The sequence below is a fragment of the Sabethes cyaneus genome, chromosome 1 (genome assembly GCF_943734655.1).
Source record: "Sabethes cyaneus chromosome 1, idSabCyanKW18_F2, whole genome shotgun sequence".
Lineage (NCBI taxonomy): Eukaryota > Metazoa > Arthropoda > Insecta > Diptera > Culicidae > Sabethes > Sabethes cyaneus.
This window is the reverse complement of record NC_071353.1, coordinates 138954963-138974595: the sequence shown is the minus strand read 5'-3', so window position 1 is coordinate 138974595 and position 19633 is coordinate 138954963. Positions and strand designations below refer to the sequence as shown.

General features: G+C 40.6%; 1 protein-coding gene across 5 annotated transcripts in view; it reads left to right on the top strand.

Annotated features, from left to right (window-relative positions):
* The window catches only part of LOC128741811 (uncharacterized), a 49924-nt gene that overhangs the window by 7778 nt on the left and 22513 nt on the right, over positions 1 to 19633 (top strand). For 2 of the 5 annotated variants that reach the window (XM_053837913.1, XM_053837875.1), the window contains exon 1: positions 2787 to 3303. The exons of 2 other annotated variants lie outside the window; for them this stretch is intronic. The gene's annotated coding sequence lies outside the window, so the exon portion shown is untranslated. Of the gene's footprint in view, positions 1 to 2786; positions 3304 to 19633 lie in introns of those variants that run through there. One more of the 5 variants, XM_053837904.1, reaches the window with a different exon arrangement.

Sequence of the window (19633 nt, the reverse complement as noted above, 5' to 3'; positions counted from 1 at the left end):
ACTGAACGGATCCCGCACAAGCTTTGTGCCGCAAGCCGAAAAATGTCGGGATAAGACTGGCAGTATTCTGACGGACGATCGTGAGGTGACCGATAGGTGAAAGCAGCACTTCGACGAACACCTGAATGGCGCCCAAGTGGAGAACCATGGCGGCGGGGAATGCGATTTCGACGGTGCAACAAACGGGGAAGAGGTGCCAGCCTCAACGAAAGGCGAAGTTAAGGAGGCCATCATGCAGCTAAAGAACAACAAGTCCGCTGGAAAAGATGGCATCGCAGCGGAGCTTATTAAAATGGGACCAGAAAAGCTGGCCGTTTGTATACACCGACTAATTGTTAGAATTTGGGATACGGAACAGCTACCGGAGGCGTGGAAAGATGGGGTAATATGCCCGATCTATAAAAAGGGCGACAAGGTGGACTGTGAAAACTATCGAGCGATCACCGTTCTCAATGCCGCCTATAAAGTGCTGTCCCAAATCATTTTCCGCCGATTATCACCAATTGCGAACAGATTTATAGGAACTTATACAACGGATCAAATATTTACACTGCGGCAAATCCTCCAAACAGTCCTCGAGAGGGGCTTCGTCCAGCTCATCCTCTTCCGGCAGCGCAGCTTCGAGTGAATGCGCGTAATTTGCGGCGACGTCTGGATGCTTCAGCCGCGCGAGATCTAACCGAGGCTGGCGTCGGTACCGAATGTTATTCACAACGGAGAGTCTTGGGCGCATCTTAACCATCACTAGGTAGTGGTCCGAGTCAACGTTAGCGCTTCGATAGGATCTGACGTCGGTAATGTCTGAGAAGTGCCGACTGTCGATCAAAACGTGGTCGATCTGTGATTCTGTCTGATTTGGTGACCTCCAGGTGTACTTGTGATGGATTCTGTGCTGGAAAAAAGTACTACGTACGGCCATGTTCTTGTAGGCGGCAAAGTCGATAAGTCTTAGGCCCATTTCTTTGGTCCGCTGGTGGGCACTGAACGGACTGAACCTTCCAATCACCGGTTTGTATTCCTCCTCCTGGCCGACCTGAGCATTGAAATCTCCGATGACGATCTTGATATCATGTTTTGGACAACCGTCGTATTCACTCTCCAACTACGCGTAGAATCATCTTTGTCGTCATCGGTACTTCTGAGGTGAGGGCTGTGCACGTTTATGATGCTTATATTGAAGAATCGGCCCTTGATTCTCAACCTGTACATTCGAAGATTGATTGGCCACCACCTAATCAGCCGTTTCCGCATCTCGCCCATCTATGAAAGCTGTACCCAGCTCGTGTGTGTTGCCGCAGCTCTGGTAGATGGTATGTCCATCTCTGAACGTACGTACCGTTGAGCTCTTCCAGTACACCTGCAGCGCTACGACGTCGAACTTGCGGCTTTTCAATACGTCGGAGAGCACTCGAGTGCTCCCTTGGAAGTTAAGAGATCGGCAGTTCCACGTCCTGAATTTCCAATCCATAGTCCGTTTTCGTCGCGTGGGTCTATTCTGATTGTTCCAGTAAGAATTTCCTTGTTCTTCGTTCCGTTTGTGGTGACGGCTTGCAAAACCTGCTACACCAACCCGCTGTTTCGCCGGAGGATCAACAAAGCTTGAATGAGCCCTCCTTTCCTGGCCTGGTCACAAGGTCTTCCCTTTAGAGAGTTTGAAGATGTTGTCTCTAGAAACTACTGGGCACCTTCTCATCGCCTATCACTCCAAGGATCACACTAACTCCTGCGACGACTTCAGATTCAATTGTAGCTCCAAGATCTCCGGGCATGTAGTCATTTCTGACTCTCCAAGCACAACTACCAATCCACTGTTGGTCGTTCGGATGCTGGGTCACAACATTTCTAGCATCATGGAGGCTTCTGTTCCCCCTGCCACAGCCGTACTTTTCCTGCTAGTGCACATCAGTTGTCCCGGCCCTGTGTGTATGGGCGTACGGAACGATGGTCCCAAAATTTCTGACCGAGCAAGTGCAACAACTCATATACTACAATATTTCCGATGATCTCCGTTTCCAGTTCTGGTCCTGACCCGCAGCAAAATTTTAATTCGCTGCTGATTTACTACCTGAACGTGTGTGGACTTCGAACCTAAATCAATGACCTTTTTATTGCTAAGTGCGGCGGTAATGTAAGGGTCTCACACTTGACCGGCAATCAAGAGTTGTGGGTTCGAGTCCAACCTGCCATAAAATTCAATATGCATGTTCTCTACATCGAAATTTTCCAGTTCATTCAATTCATCATTGTTTGCATCATACATTTACTGCTCTTCCAAAAGCAACAGAGCAAATTTTCCTATTTCATTTCCTTCAAGACACAGCAACGCGAATTGTGTGACACTATAGTGCAGGATAAAAATGTGTGCACCTGTTATCACGTCATCACATTTGTAATTACATACAGATCAGCAGCTTAAATTGACCAAACCAAGCACAAGCATAGGCGTGTCGGCGGCTGCCTTTCGAAGTTTTCATTTCACGTTTCATCTACCATAGGTAAGGTAGGTACCTATCTTCTTGTGTTTCACTTTATTTTGGTCAAATTTCGGTGCGTACATTATCGCAAACCACTTTCAGTCTATTTTGTTTCATTCATCTGCTGGTGGAGCGTTCATGACTGTTTCGTGAGTGCGCGATAGCGCAAATGTTCACGAGTCGTTCTGCGACTCTGCGGGCTGCGAGTGTAGTGTAACGTGTTTGATCGGAATTGTTCTCTTGCTGAGACAGACAAAACAGTTACTGTTCAGTTCAGTTCAGTTCATCACTTGCTTTGGTTCGGTTCGGTCACACGGATTAGTATCGTGTCGTTTCTATGTTTTGTTGCTTTGCCTATTGCACGTTAAACAGCCCACCAAACCAATAACCAGGAAGCAGAAAATTTTTTGAGCACGAAACGGGGCGCATGGCTCTAGCAGTTTATCGTGTTTATTCACTATTAACTTGTGCACCGCCATCGGTATAGTGTTGGAAAAAAAAGCTCAACAATTGTTAATATGTTGCGCTCGTGCTCTTTTAGCATTTATCGTTCTCGTTTGTTTTATCCACATTTTCTCGTTAAGCAGTAGTCAATGGTTTTCAATTAAAAATAATAGTACAATAATAACATCAAGCAACAAAAGGCCACCAGTGCAGAAGTGTGCAGTGCAGTAGAATCAAAACAAGCCAGGACTCTCACATGCTGCGAAAATACTTTATTATTCATCATAATTGCAACCACTTCACAAGCCCCGGTGAATTGTCGTCGTTTTGGCAGCTAAATTTAGTCTCTATCAGTGATCAAACTTCGGACAGCCAGCGACCACAAGTAAGTGATGATGTAAGAGACTCGCTTCGCTCATCGACGAACCGCAGTTTAATTAATCGATGGCATATTGCGCTGGGTGATTATTGGATGGTGGTGATCTCTTAGTTTCTAATAAGCCTTGGTCCAAGTGGAAATTTTGTTGGTTCATGGATATCCGTGGCGCCGCCGCCCGCCCGGTAGGCAGCCGGGCAGAAGGTAGACGAAGAGCTTCGACGATAAAAAAAAGCGCATGGAGCAAATTTTACGATTGAACTTCATTTCTTATGTGTATCAGCAAATTCATGGCATCCGTCCGCCGTGGTCTCTCACTCGCTGTGCATGTATCGTTGCTCGGAGGTATTAGTGATTATGCTTACAAAGTTGAACCTTTACATTTCGGGATTTTCCAATGGTTGGCTGGCTCGGGCTATTGGATTGGAAGTGGTTGGAGCGGATGCGACAACACATAGTACATTAGTATACACATAATATTGGCATCCAGTGTCAGTAATATGGCTCGAGTGGCACTTGCTGGATTGAGAGTACTGAACAGACATTGGATTTGATGGAAGATATATGATTCAGAATGAGTGAGCGTTTTGTGGGGGCCTATTTAGCGCAGTGAACATATCTAATATCGCTTTTTTGCTCAACTGGCGAGCGTGTGGATGTGAAGTACGGAAATTTTACGGAAGTGTTTTGTGAAGTTTCTGTGTTCTTACTGCATTTTCGTAGCCTTAACTAAACGTTTGAATTGTGAAATTTATTCTGCAACTATGGAGCATAAATTCCATGTGCTCCGACACAGCAGGCTTATTTCATGTGATGGCATTTTCATCCATTGAGATGATGTAAGATCGGTCTTAACTTTGAAGGTTTTGAATAAACCAGGATACTAGGCAAGTACCGACCAACCACAAAAGGAACTTCGTGGGAGCACTGGAAAGAGCACCGGCAATCATGTTTTACTACATGCTATCTTGGTGGGGGTTCTCAGTCTTTGACCCATTATAATTTCAGGGTTAAGTATATTGTGCCATTATGTGGTTGCCAGATAAAGTTTTTTCTTATTATGTGCTGCTGTAGAGCATGAAAATATTTACCTCAACTCTGCTGCTTTGGTTTAGATTCGATTTCTTATCTCAGTCATCTTTAAAACTTTGTCAATTTTTCTCTCCTAATTCTGTTCAGTCTATGGAAACTTATCTTCCATTATCATATTATGGTTTCATAAAAGTTTTTTGTGCTGTCACTAAACGATAGACACTTGTATTGCCACTGGGGTAGGAAATATCTGTGGTTAATAATGACTCAACAAAATAATTTCCATAAACGGATAGTTAACCAGTGAACCGCCGCGGTTTTAGGTGGGGTTTGGCAGCGCGGAGCGCTGTCGTTGAAAAAAGCTTTAAAGAGCTTTATTTCGTCTAGCCTGCATCATATGGCAAAGCTAATAGACATCGCAATTTCTTTCTCTACCTCTAAGATGCAATTGGATGATTTTGAGGGCATCACGAATGATCAAATAGTTTTCTAGAGCAATTCATGAGAATAGTCAATAACATAGGTACTTTCCATTCTAAGCATGACATTTTGACCGAAATCAGATTATAAAAAGAAGCAATTCATAAAGAAAGCATATGTTCCGTATCAAAATGTTGCTGTAAATTAAAAAAGTATTGTATAGAAAATGTGATGCAATTATATTCAGTACCCGAGGGGGCCGGCGTACGTCATCGGCGTACGTGCCGGAGTGTAAGTGCATAATGTTGGTGGTTTACTGACTCGTAGTCATGAAACATAGAGGAGCTGCTCCTTTTGCAAAGCCAAATTCAAACTTCCAAGCACTCCACAAAACAACTAATTTATTGAAACTTAAATAGTAAATTGGATACGTTTAAGGTGAAATTACTGGTCGTCGATTCTGCTGTCGATGTCGGCTGTCGATTTCAAAAGAAGTTTTTTTTTTGTTTAAAACAAAAATTCTGTTCATGAAAATATATTCGCTGTGTTCAGATTGGCAAGAAGAATGCAATGAATACATTTTTATAAGCAAAACCCCACTTTTGGGCCCAAAAACTGCTTCCGAAATTGTACATTCCGATGAAAAGTTAATGACTGCTAATTTTCCGTTAAAATCAAATGTAATATCATTAGAAATTAGAAGTTTAGAGGAAAGTGTTCCTCGTCATTGTATTTCCATCTAAAAATTATCGTTCCGATGTCTCCAAGGTCTCCAAGATTACTATGATACGTTTGTGGTGTATATGTTTAGTGATGATATTAAGTATGAATGTATGCCGCTCATTCGTAAAGGGCAAACTAATGATTAACGACGGCACATGAGCGGTCACAACTTGCGAACGAATAATTGTAATGCTATCATGAAATTTAAATAAAGTGAACAAAGAAAAAATATATTTGAAAACATTTAACTCAATTCTTGAACTCGATGGGTGTAAATTTAGTTGAAATTTTTGTTTTCGAATAAGTTTTAATTTTGCATTAAAAGCTAAACTTGAATCAAAAAGGAAAAATAGATTCATTAGCAAATAATAAATGCACAATAAACAACCAAGTTAGACAAGTAAATACTCTGAAAAGAGAAATTAACTAGATATTTTACACATGGATTGTTTTCGAAATACACCTGAAAAACTCTGGAAAAGTCAGGAAATTTTATTTTTGCTGGATAACCGACACCCTGGGTAGTGTTTTTACAATCGACAGTGGGAACGGTAGAAGAATGTAATGAAACAAAGGTGTTTACTATATCTCACGGGCGTGAAGGGGTTGAGCGGAAAAGTAGAGCTAAGGGAGGGTCATAGAAGCTACGCTTAGTAAGTTTATATAACGTTTCTCCACAGACTAACAGACGTAACACTGGAGCATAGTTTCATCGCCAACAAAAACGATCATTTCAAATTTCCACTCTAACAAAGATTAAAACAACAGTCGCTGCGCGAGAACGTCGTTCGTCTAAACGTTGGCGCTGTTAGCAGATAAAATACGAGTTAATTTATAGCAAACTAAATTTATAGTGATAAACCACGCTAGAGGGATTCAAGGAGACTATCTTCTCCCCCAGGCAATGAAGCCAGATCTGTGGTGAAATGTATCGACGACTGCTATCGTTTACAAGGATTGCTAAATATTTTTAATGAAAATTGCGAAAAATTTCAACGACCTTTACAGCCTTAAAGCTTTGTATTGCTCATTGGTTCGTCCCATTTTGGACAATGCAGCACTTATATGGCTACCTCATCCAATAGCATGGGGCATATGAATAGAGAGTACAAAAACGGTTTTTTCGCGTTGCTCTGTGTGATTTGCCATGGCGGGGACCCTCTGAACCTTCCTCCTTACTACGTTCGTTGCAAAGTACGCAACCTTGACACTTTGACCAGACACCGGAAAATTCAACAGGTAAATTTTGTTGCCAAGCTTCTAAACAACGAGGTCGATTGTCCACGATTGCTATCGCTAAGGACTGTATCGAAAAGTAATTAGCAACTTTTAAAATGATTTTACCCAAAAATGGGTGAAGTAATTTTGATGTGCGTGCAAGCAAAAGTTTGTTTAAATATCTAAAAAGAGTTGTGCAATCGATTTGTTTCGTTTATTTTTTGACGTAGGACTACGTCTTACGGCAAGTTTTGAGATAGGGTGTCATTCCAAAAAATCGAAAAATCCGAGCGTCACGAAAAACGAAAGGATTTGAGCGCTAATAGGTCAGCGGTTTTCCGTTCGATTTTCAATATTCTTACACCAATCGATCGGAAAATCTTCTAAGAATTGACCGAAAGGAAGAAAAGTATGGATTCTTGATGTTGAACTATTGAAAAATTGAAAATAATGAACCTATTTTTGCCAGAATTCTCGCTTTGTGATTGGTTGGAAGATTCTTTACGATGATCTAAACCTATATCAATTTGATATCTGTGCTTGGAAAGTAAGCCAAAACAAGTGACAAAGTTTCCTCATTTCAGCAAGATTTCTTAACACCGTGGTTCAACCTAGACCAATTTGATGTCCTTGCTTGGGAAGTACGCCAGAGAGCGTAACAAAGCCCCCTCGTGCCAACAGATTTCTTACGAACGCGATTAATTCTAGTCCAATTTGATGTCTGTGTTAGGGAAGTGTACCAGAAAAAATGACACATCATTGTCCCAACAGATCGCAAATTCTTTACTGCGAGACGATTAAACCTCGGCGAACTGGATATCTGTGTTAGAAAAATGTGCTACAGCTGTACTGTTCGGTTATAATACGACTCTGTATGAATACGCATGCTTGCCGTTTCATTAGAAGTGTAGTGAAAAAATGTGCTGTTGATTAAATAGGATTGAATTGGTAAAATCCCTTCAACGTGGGAAACCATGGATAATAAAAACAATCTTTAATTTCAGTAAGGTAGCAGGAAAGCAATTGTTTGTGTTCTTGATTTTGATAAATTGTTTTCAAATGCACAATCTTTTGAGAATTGAACGTATGCAATGTTACTACTTTGATAAATGTTACATACAACGCATGTAGCATGTATATATGTTGCATATAGCATGTATATATGTTGCATATAGCATGTATATATGTTGCATATAGCATGTATATATGTTGCATATAGCATGTATACATAAAAGATCGAATGATTACAAGCATGAATACATGCCACTATCACTACAAAGAGACTTACGTAGTCCTGCGTCACCTATATATGCGGTCGTGTCTTGTACACAACCCCTCTGATTTTTACTTTTCGCTATGCCTCGGATTGATCTTTAAATCAGAAAAAAAATTCTGCACACTTGGTGCACTGAAAATGGTGTTTTTTATCAACCAAATCGCAAAATGGTTTAAAGTGCACCACACAAGCGTAAAAATATCATTGGTAAATAAGGAAGAGTTATCCTTGAAGGATCTGCCTTGGTCCGGAAGAAAACCTGGTTCCTGTTAGCCCCCGGTAGATTCTGAAGTAATAACTCATATTAAACGACACCGATTGGTAACAACGTCTTATTTGGCTAAAATACTTAAAAGAAGCATTGCGATAATTCAGTGAATCAAGGTCAGGAACTCCGTAAAGACATACAAGAATCATAAGGTCTCTAAGAAATCCGGAGAGTTACAATCTTGAGCCTAAATAAGGGCACGGTAACTATAAACGGATAATAAACAACGGCAACAAGTGTATCTATATGGACGACGAAACTTACGTCAAACATGATTCAAAAGCGCTTCGAGGGCCGAAATTCTACACGAAATCGGCGGACGAGATGGTGGACGATACCGACAGTACGATTACGCTGGAAAAGTTTGGACAGAAGGCGTTAGTATGGCATGCTGTTTGTACTTGTGGTCTGCGATGCGTATTTTCTTCACAAAGTGTGCAATAAATGCTCAAATTTATAAAGATGAATAATTGTAAAAAATATTGTGGCCCCTCTATAAACAGTATCAGTCTCCCCCTCTCTTTTGGCCGAATTTGGTATCTGTACATTGCGCTAAGCCTGCACTACAAAGCCTTTCAGGCAATAATATCCAATTCGTCGAGAAAAACATCAATCCACCAAATTGTCCAGAGCTCTGACCAATTGAACGTTACTGGTCAATTGTGAAGAGGGTCTTTAGGAGGGAAGGAACAGTGTCCCAAAGCATGGAAGAATGTAGGAAAAATTGAACAGCAGCATCCAGGAAATGCACAAAAGCTAGTGTGCAGAATTTGCTGGGAGGAGTTTCATCAAAAGTGCGCTCATTCTTTAGAACCTAATATTTTGACTAATGTAAGCCATGTTATTGTTCCAAGTCGTCCTGATCTTCAATAAACCGAAAACAAAAATTGAAATAATAATCGTATTTCATTTTTATTCACGAATAGATGTTGCTAAAGACTTTTCGATACAGTCCTTACTTGATCACAGAATTCCATCGCGGTCCCTTAGGAATGCTACGTTCAACTAAGATTTCATCGCACAGCGTTTGGATACGATGAGCCTATGTCATCCATGATACGTGCTTTCGCCTCTGTTGAAGACTTGTTCGAGTTTGGTGAAAGTTCCTGCATTTTCTCGCGTTGAATAACTAAATCTGACGTTTTTGCTATATGAGAATTATGATATTTTAATTCATTAAGACAATCTGTTAGATGAATACAATCAACAAATAAACAAATCTACGGATTTATCCGTAGTTCTACGGATTCAGAAAATTTCTAGGGTCCTACTGACCAATTATTCGTACTTCGGATTATTATAAACTTTACGGAAAAGTTATAAAAATACGTGAACACTACTTACTTACTTTACTGGCCGACAATCCACAGGATTCTCGGTTTTGGGCTGCCAGTCTCCAGTCACCCTGCACTCCTGCTGCGTATGCATCTTTCTCGATCGCACACATCCAACGAGTGCGTGGTCTACCTCGAAGCCGACGACCTCGTCCAGGTTCTCTGTTGAACACTATTTTCGCTGACCTTTCTTCTGACATTCGTGCTACATGTCCAGCCCACTGTAACCGACGGCACCTGATCAGTTTCATAATGTCATCATATTTATGCATCTCGTACTAGTGCTTCATACGTCTACGCCATTCGCCGTTTCCCATCTTACTGCCAAGTATTGACCGCAAATTTTTTCGTTCAAATACACCAAGTATACGCCGATCTGCTTCTCTCAATGTCCATGATTCATGACCGTAGGGCCCACCCCCATTGTTTGTTTTAATGTTTTGTTTTGGAGCGAACCAACCAACGGTTGAAAGCCCCATCAAATAGTAAATAAATAAAATGTTTTGTTTAGCTAATTTTGTACGCGTCCGCAAAATTCGTGACTTTTGCTGGCTATGGAGTGCGTAGAAAGCCCTATTTGCAGCAGCAATATGACTCTTCACATCTCGAGTGACGTCATTGTCGCATGCAACCACAGTTCCCAGATATGTGAATTCGTCGACAACCTCGTACCGTTCCCCAGCTATTTCCACGTCAGATCCAACATCATTCAGACTTCCACGCTCTCTGCCAGCAACCATGTATTTCGTTTTGGGCCAAAACTTTTGGCAGTGTTGATGATCAGTCCGATTCTCGCAGATTCTCTTTTGAAAGGCAAAAATGCCTCTACAATAGCTCCACGATCAACATCTCCCTTGCACGCCTGCTCTTCGTATCGCCCCTTCAAGCTACTATATATTAAACAGTAGGTTAGGGAGTGCATCGCCTTGTTTGAATCCGTCTAACGTCATGAATGCATTCGATATTTCACCAGCTATTCTGACGCTAGGTTTTGATTTGTCTAGCGTTATACGACACAGTTTTATTAGCTGTGTTCGAGCGTTATCTGCCATAATTCATCACTTGTCACTGAATCATACGCTGCCTTAAAATCCACAAACAGATTGTGCTTCCGCAAGTTGTGTTCCCGAAATTTGTCAAGGATTTGACGCAAGGTGAACATTTGATCCGTAGTCGATTTGCCTTCTTGAAAACCACACTGGTAATCGCCGACAAAGGATTCTGTTAACAGTCTCAATCTTTTGAGCAGAATACGGGAGATTCGTCGTACTGTTGACTATGTTATAAAAACTCACTGAGCACCTGCTCCTGAAACTCAAGCTTACAACGCCGATGGGTTCTTTTCTCTGCTGCTCGTAGCTCTCTATATCGTTCCCTGTTTTGACGTGTAGCCGCAGTAAGCATACGACTTCTAACCGCGTTCTTCTAATCTGTCACTCTTTAGCACTCTTCATCAAACCAGCCATTTCTTGGTCGGCTTGCTCCGGTATCCAGTAGCTCAGTGACCGTGCTTTTTAACACATCATGGACCCGCCGCCACCTCGCATCTAAAGTGTCTTCACTCGTTTGTTGTTCAATTCTTTCATCAAGCTTCCGGGCATAATCTGTGGCCACGCCCGGAGCCAATAGTCGCTCGATGTTCAGCCGCATAGTTCTCTGTCTTCTGGAATTTATTACGCTTGACAGCCTTGCGTGAATCTTACATACCAGAGTCGATATTGGGTCCTCTGAAGGGCCTGACATCTATGACATCAGTATAGCGTCGACCATCAATCAAGATATGGTCGATTTGGGAGCACGTTTCACCATTCGGGTTTTCTCCAGGTGTGGTTTCGAATATTTCAGCGTGCAAAGTAGGTGCTACAGATTGCCATACCCCTGGTTGCAGCGAAGTTCATCAACCTCAGGCCCTTATCATTGGTCGTCGAATGAAGGCACTCTTTTACAATGATTGGACGGAAAAACTCTGCCCTTCCGACCTGTGCATTCATATCTCCGATGATGATACGAGTACGCTACTTCCAGTGAATAACATTTCGATGAGCATAACTTTATTTTTTAATAAACGATGTGAAAGATTCATATACTATTCTTCTGGGAGAAAGAAATACAAAATATTTCCTAAAGGCAATGAAAAGATGATTGAAATACGAAGAAAAGATAACGAAGAGACTACAAAAATATGATAAAGATCACGAAAAATTGTGAAAAATAGTTGAACAGTTGACAAAAATACAACGGAAATGAATTAAACGACGGAACAATGACCAAAAAGTGACGAAAAGACAAAAAATGGCAAAACGAGGCCAACAGAAGACGATGGAAAGATGACAAAAACAAAAGAAAACCGGCAAAATGCTGTCAAAAAGACGCTCAAACAGTAATAAAAGAGACGATAAAACCGGTAACAAGCCATCGAATAAAGGCCAAAAACAGGCGTCAAAAACAACGAACATTTGACGTAAATATGATAAAAAGACCATAAAAACACGAAAGATAGAAGACGACGAATACGAAGAAAAAAGTTAGACTGACAAAAAGGGGTAAAAGGCGTCGAAAACACAAAATAACAGCGAGTAGACAACAAAAAAAGAACGAAAAAGTGGCAAAAACATGACCAGTAGACGAAACGACATTGAAAAAAAGACGAAAGACAAAAAACAACAAAAAGTGCAAAAAAAGACAACAGAAAACGACGAAACGCAATAAATAGATACAGTAAATACGATAAACAGACGGCAAAACAGGGACCAGAAGTGCCAAAAATTACAAATGGCGACAAAAATACAATATCATAAGCAACCATAAACGTCACAAAAGACTATAAACATGGCAACAGATGGCTGAAAAGACACAAAAAGATGATGTAAAGATGCCAGAAAGCGTGAAGTATAAAAGAGTGAGAAACGGCGTTTAAAACACAACAGTGCATACGACAAGAAGATGATAGTAAAAGACGTCAGAGGATACATAACAAAACAATAAAAAAAATTAAAGACAATAGACGAAACCCCCAAACGTCGAAAAATAAAAGATGGAAAAACTAATACGAAAGTCGAGAGTAAGCGTCCTTGAATAATTTATGTCAAATCTCAAATGTATCATAAACTGAAAAAAAAACTATTTGACTATTAAAACCATTAATTTCCTTCAATTACGATCAAGAATAATACATATTAAAAAGAAATAAAGACCGATCACACGTCTAGGCGGAAAAAAGCAAGGTTTATCCATATAAAAACTCTAAAAAATGTACTGTATATTAGAAAACACTACACGTCGAACTTAATTTACACTTTTCAATGAAACTAACAATTACTTAATACTAACAAACCTTCAGATGAAGCACAAATGTCAGTGAAATTATTTATGCTAAAATTTGATTGAATTTTGCTTTTTTCTTAATTTTGAAACAAAATTACAGCCCTCTTATTAGTGATAAAAACACAGATAGTGAAACTACGGATTTTTCTTTCGTAAAGTCTGTGGATCCATCCCTTGTCTTCCCTGAAATACTTTGTTTCATTACTTTCTCCTTCGTTCCCTTCGTCGATTGTAAAAAAACTACCTCTATAAAAATTTATAAATGTCTAATTATAAAAAGGTCAAGACAAAACCACGAGTTTGGTCTTTACCAACAAAGAACGACAGAGCACATTCACGGCGCAGACTGCCCCGGCATCTACGACCTCTTCCTGGTTCTCTGCTGAAAATAGTTTTGGTTACTCTTTCATCGGGCATTTTGGACACGTATCCAGCCTATTGTAGCCTGCTGCAGTGTACTACCTTCAGAATCATTTGTATACTCAGAATATTTGTATGCTCGATACAGCTCGTTGTCCATGCGACTACCTGCACTTGCGTTTTTCATTTACGCGCCAAGTATTCATCGTAGAATTTTACACTCGAAATCCTCAAGCACCCGTTGATCAGCTTGCTTCAAAGTCCACGATTCATGTTCGTGAAGGGCGACCGCGATGATGTATGTTCTGTAGAGTGTTGAGCCAATTTGCAAACAACGGGACTTCAGCTGGCTACGTAGTCAGTAGACAGCCCGCTTTGTGGCTACAATCCGTCGTTTTACTCCGCGGCTTACATCGTTGTCACATGTTCCGAGCGTACCTTCTCCACTACTTCATATCGTTCCCCATCCAGCTTTACCTCGGTACCAGTATCATATGGACTCTTACTCCCGCGTTTTCTGCCAGCAACCACGTATTTCTTTTTGACAGTGTTAATGGTGAATCCCAGTCTCGCTCCCTTTAACTTAGAACAAGGCTCTACAAGCCTTGTCCACTGTTCTGCGGTTGATTTTGATAATATAAACATCAACTACAAAATGAGGAAACATGTGAGATCTCATGATTTTAGTGCTATTCCTATCCACGTTTGCTTTTCGCATTGCACCTTCCAGGGCAATGTTGCACACAGCAGGTTAGAGAAAGCTGCTGTTTTGAGCCATCCAGTATTGAAAGCTTTACCAGTTTCGTCGGGTAGCCATGTTCTAGCATTATCTGCCACAGCTCATTTTGTGTGATTAAATCGTACGCCGCCTTAAAGTCAATAGCGTCTTGGATCACAATATCTTTGGAGAAGTTTTTTAATTAAATATACATAGTCTATCTTTTTCCATCAGTAAGCTGATGATTTATCCACCTAGTTGGGTGCTTCAAATTTTGTTTTCTTTAATGCGAATAAAACATGTAATACCTTCAATAAACTCTTAGAACACACGAAAATAAGTAAATATGTTGAATACAGTAGCTCTTTACCTTTTATGGTCGAAACATAATGACTTGTTTGAAACAAAAAAATCAATTTTTATCAATTGCTTTGCACCAGATTTTTTCGGTACTTTCAAATGTTCTACAAAGTTACTCAGTATGTTAAAAAAACACATTTTCTCTGAAGTCGTTAAGATGCAGAGCACCCAAAAAACCAATAAGCATTAATATAAGCAGTGAATGAATCGTTTATTAGCATCTCTGGCGTTTTATACTGCACGTTACTGTATATCATCCTTTTGACTGCATAGCTGTTGTAAATTGGCATCAACAATTCTGTTTAATTTATTCTTGTCGGTAACCAGCTGCAAATAAGCATTGTGCAAGCGACTACAGTGTAATTTAATATACTTTGTTTAAGCATGCGATTTAATCCATGTAAAAGAAGTAAGCCATTCAATGAAAATAATGTAAGAAGATGCATTCTTTTAGACCCCTTTACACCCCTGCCAAATCACCAGCGACGTTCCTTTTTGCCAGGTCAACTTGTAAAAGGCTCTACCTTGAAGAACATAATTCAATCTCTTAAGGAAGGCAAATTGATACTTTACGGTGCTGTTCGGTTTGAGAGCCGAGATTACAACAGTAAGAGCAGTAAGCTTAAAGGAGAAAAGTAATACCGTGCAAACAAATGGTCTTTAGACAACACTGTGGTAATACTAATTTTGCTATAATAAGAACCATCCACTTTCGCAGTGGCGACCTACCGAAAGCAACCTTTATCACTCTGTAGCAGTAATCGATGTGGCTCTTTTAAATTAGCTTCCTTAATTGCGTTTTCCTCTCTACTCGATTCCTGCAGGAAATGTTGCACTTTTGCTGTTGCCCAACTGGGCCCGAGAAGGATGACACCTACGAACAGGCAAACAAGCTACAATTCACATCGATTGACCTAGAAAAAGTTGGCAATGTTTTTATGTTGAATAATATGTATTCCACACACATACCATTCACAAGTTGTCCTCTTTTCAATAATCTCAGTTCTCCACCTGCATATGCCAACAGCAAACTCAAACATTAACATTCGTCGAGCCCATCGATGTTGCTTTGTGAAAGAATGATACCCTTTGCTGTGCGCCAGGCCAGTAAAACAAGGGCTTCTCATAAGCTCATATAAGAGCATTAAAATAGCAGCTCTGCTGTTGAGGCTGTTGGAGGGTACTCCATATTATACGATGGACTGGAATTTCATTACTGTTAACCAGCTTCGCTGGTACGCAAAAATACACTGATTAAACCGCCAGACTGGCATAATCTGAAGTAAATTTAACCGAAAATAAAATTTGGGGTCCATGTATTTATATCATGATTACCTACTAACTTGTTCTGTAATTCGAAACTACTCCTTTTAAAAACCGGGTGACCTGCTGCAGTTTGCCTCCGCTGGTTCACCGAATCTGAACTCTGTCTCTCGGTGAAGGTCTGGGTTAACAACAGGAATGAATCGATAAGTAAAGAGACATGAAAGCAAACGAAATCACTGGTGGTAGGGTTTATTTCTAATTCCCGTCGTAGTAAGGAAAGCCATTCTAATTTTCATTATTTGTTGGATGGATTTAATGAATACTTCAAAAGCTCTTGTGCTGATTTGACTGAAACACACTTACCTTCCGATCCGGGAACTTTGAAATCACTGAAAAGCGATTTTAATAGCATATTATTGAAATTACGCAACTGACTTTATTGCTTAAATTCATCGTACCGTTTTAAAATCCGTCACATCAAAATTTTTCATTGTCCGAACTAAAAATCACAACAATGTTTACGAAGCTAACGCGCATGTATTTGTGTAGGACGGCATGACAAATGTTTCTGCAGGTCAGGCAAGTTTTCCTGGCTGTAGAATAACGACAATGCCTTGCGTGAGTTATTTTCATTTATGAATGACGGAAATTAAAACGATTAGCCGACATTTTCTTCTTCGTCGCACGAAAAAACTTAGGAAATTTAGCTGGTAAGGCTTCTTTAATGATAAAAAGCATTCAAATAAATCTCAGCTCACTTTGATTGATCGCGTATGATAGACAAAAAACAAAAATATTAGGGAATAACTAGTTTTGCATTGTGTGTCTTAAAAATGCTGATATTTTTAATAATTTGTGTTGGATAGGACGGGAATAGGCAATTACGACGAAGCAGCAACATACCCTATCATGGGTACATGTTTAAACCGATTTCAGTGGAGTTATTTGAGCAGATAAACGGAAAGGAAACCACAACACATAAGGTTTTATTTAATCAAGTTAAAACTACTTCTATTGAAATTTAAAATGACTAATATTTTTTCGCAAATATCGCACCTATTAACGTCATCAGAATAATGGTTTGAATTGGGCATGGTGTCCATGTTGCACAACAAGTGTGGGGAAGATAGTAAAATTACTTTGGAAAAGAGAAGAAATAGGAGGAGAAATATTTCCGATCTTGTTTGAGATACAGCAACAGTCTGACTTTATGTGCTGAATAATATAGGTAGAATGTAAAATGAATATTTTAAAATTCACAATGATAAGCCACACTGCAAGAAAGTCATGTCGTTGAATGAAATTGAATTAGGATGTAGAGATCAAACTCGTTTTCGACATTTTGAGACTGATCAAGCCGATAAAAAATCTCCCAAAAAACAGCCGACAAACATGTAGTAAAGACAATGTTTATAATTGGATAGTAAATGTGGTTGTACATTGCAAATGAGGTTGGGATGGGATGCGAATAAAACACTGGTAGCGATATGGAATGTAAACAAAACATCCATAATTATAGGGTGCGTCCGGCTTAATCGTCGCAGCGTACAATAGGATGGCCCCTAGGTTTCGATTATCCTAAGAAAACCGGTAGACCAGTTGTTTGTATATGAGAGATAGTTGCTTCCGACAGCAGGTTGGCCGCCGACTCGAAAGATGACCTCTTGTCTACCTGTTACTAGTATATACTCAATGCACAAATTCCTTTTTCCTCAATTGGGCTCTCCTCCTCTTGTCAAGATCAATTCTGCTTGGGCACTTCCCTTTTGACCGCCCTCCCATACGCTGCTACTGATTTTCCTATGTCAAAGAACATGGCAGCCAAGTTTGATGATCCAATTCCAGTCACCTTCACCTTTGCCGGTATATAGGCAATACATGAAATGTCGACACATAAACCATCTGACTCCTTTTTGATCTACTGTTGAAGTACAGCAATCTACCGAATAAACCCTTAAGTGGTGCTGTTTGTTCATCGCAGTTTCTCAGGTTTCTTCAAATAGACATAGGTGGTTTTTGGTAGGCGAGAAGCCTTCGAAAAGCCCCAATAATAAGCCAAAAATAGGTTTTATTGTTTATTACGCACCCAAGAAATAACGGTGGGTACACGCACAGTACCACCCATTGAGCTACTCAGGGGATTGCTTTATAACTACCATGGTTTGTACCATATAGGCGCGTTCGACTTGCTAGAAATGCAAACCGCACAGACACCACAATAAAAAATAGAACTAAAATAGTTGCAGTAACTTCATCATTTCTCACGGCTTTAACTCAAATTTAATAAGAACGTTTCATTATGGTCAAAACGCACTCAGATTTTCAGCAAATGTTATCGAATCAATTGGTATGAAATTCTTGTCTCGAATAAATATAATTTCAACGTAATTCATGAATATTGTTCATACTCACCATTTGTTTATAGACTTCAAGGCGGTGTACGATTCAGTTAAACGAAATGAGCTGTTGGTTTTCCAACAAAACTGATTAGCCTGATACTTGCTACCCTTGTTGGTTCAAAATTAAGCATCAGAATAGCGTTTGTGACGTTAGATGGTTTGAGGCAAGGCGACAGGCTGTCGAAATCGTTGTTCAACATTGCATTGGAAGGGGCATGCGTGCAGAGATGCGGTACCATCATTACGAAAACTCACATGCTCCGAAGATTCGCGAACTACGTCGAATTTCATCGGTGTTAACCGTAGAGCTGTGGATGAGGCGTACAATCATCTTGAGAAGGTAGCTTCGAGGATCAACTCTACCAAAACGAAGCATTTGGTGGCTGGTAGAGAGCGTGATAGCCCTTCAGGTGTTGAAACTACGGTAGTGATAGATCTATTTTGGTACGTAAGTTTCACGTGAGAACGATGTGACCCGTTAAATTAAAAAAGCGATGAAGGGTTGCCAACAGAGCCTTCTACAGATTACGTAGGTAGCTGAGGTTCCGTAGTCTGCAAGTTCGCATGCTAATTGCGCTCTATAAGATGCCATTCCGCCCGGTGATACTCTACGGTCACAAAGCGTGGACGTTAGAAGTGAGCGACCAATAAGCTTCTGGCGTTTCTGGCATCGAGAACTAATATATGGTAGGAAGAGGCTCCAGATAAAACAGCGTTTGTCTCCCACAAGCAGTAACTATTGACGGTGATGAACTGGAAGTGGTCGTTGAGTTCGTATATTTTGGACCTCTAGCCGTTGCCTTTCACTAGGCCTCGAGGTAACTGAAACGGTGAAAAAACAAAAACTCTTATATTTGGTGTGAATAGAATTGGTTGTGATGAGTGGTGGTAGTGGACGTCTGATGGTGGCGGAAGAAACAGTAGCCAGGTATGATGCTGCCCTAATAAGCCAGTCGTCGTATGTTTGAATCTCGGCTGGGAGAGACTGTTAGAGTCAATAGGATCGTAGCAACTAGCCCTGCAATTGTCCTGTACTCTAACAGCTGGCTGCGAAGTCGGTTGTATAAAAAACAGAAGGTCGTTTCGATAACGGAATGTAGCACCTAGGCTTTGCTTTTTGGTTTGATTTTTGGTCACCGCCGACAATAATACGGGTAACGAGATTGAACGACGCATTTATGCTCAAAAGTGGAGCCTCCCGATACGAATTATCGGACGGACGTCGTCCGACACAAGCGTAACTCTTGCTTGCGTCTGTCCGACATCGCACGACAAATTCTTACTGGGCTACTTTTCCCTCTGCAAGACGCATCGATTAAGGAGCATTCGCCGCCGCACAAAGCTCACGGTGTACAAATCGCTAATCAGACCGGTAGTCCTCTACGGACTTGAGACAGTAACTTTGCTTATGGAAGACATACGTGCACCTGCCGTATTTGAACACAAGGTGTTGCGGACTATTTTTGGCGGACTACAAACGGCTAGCGGAGAGTGGCGTATGGGTATGAACCACGAGTTGCAGGCACTATTTGGAGAGATTTAGGTACGTCGTTACCAGTGAGCCAATGTACATTACCTCAAACTGACCGTCATCGATCATGATACTACCTGCCCAAGCGGCGTCGTCGACATGTACTTTGT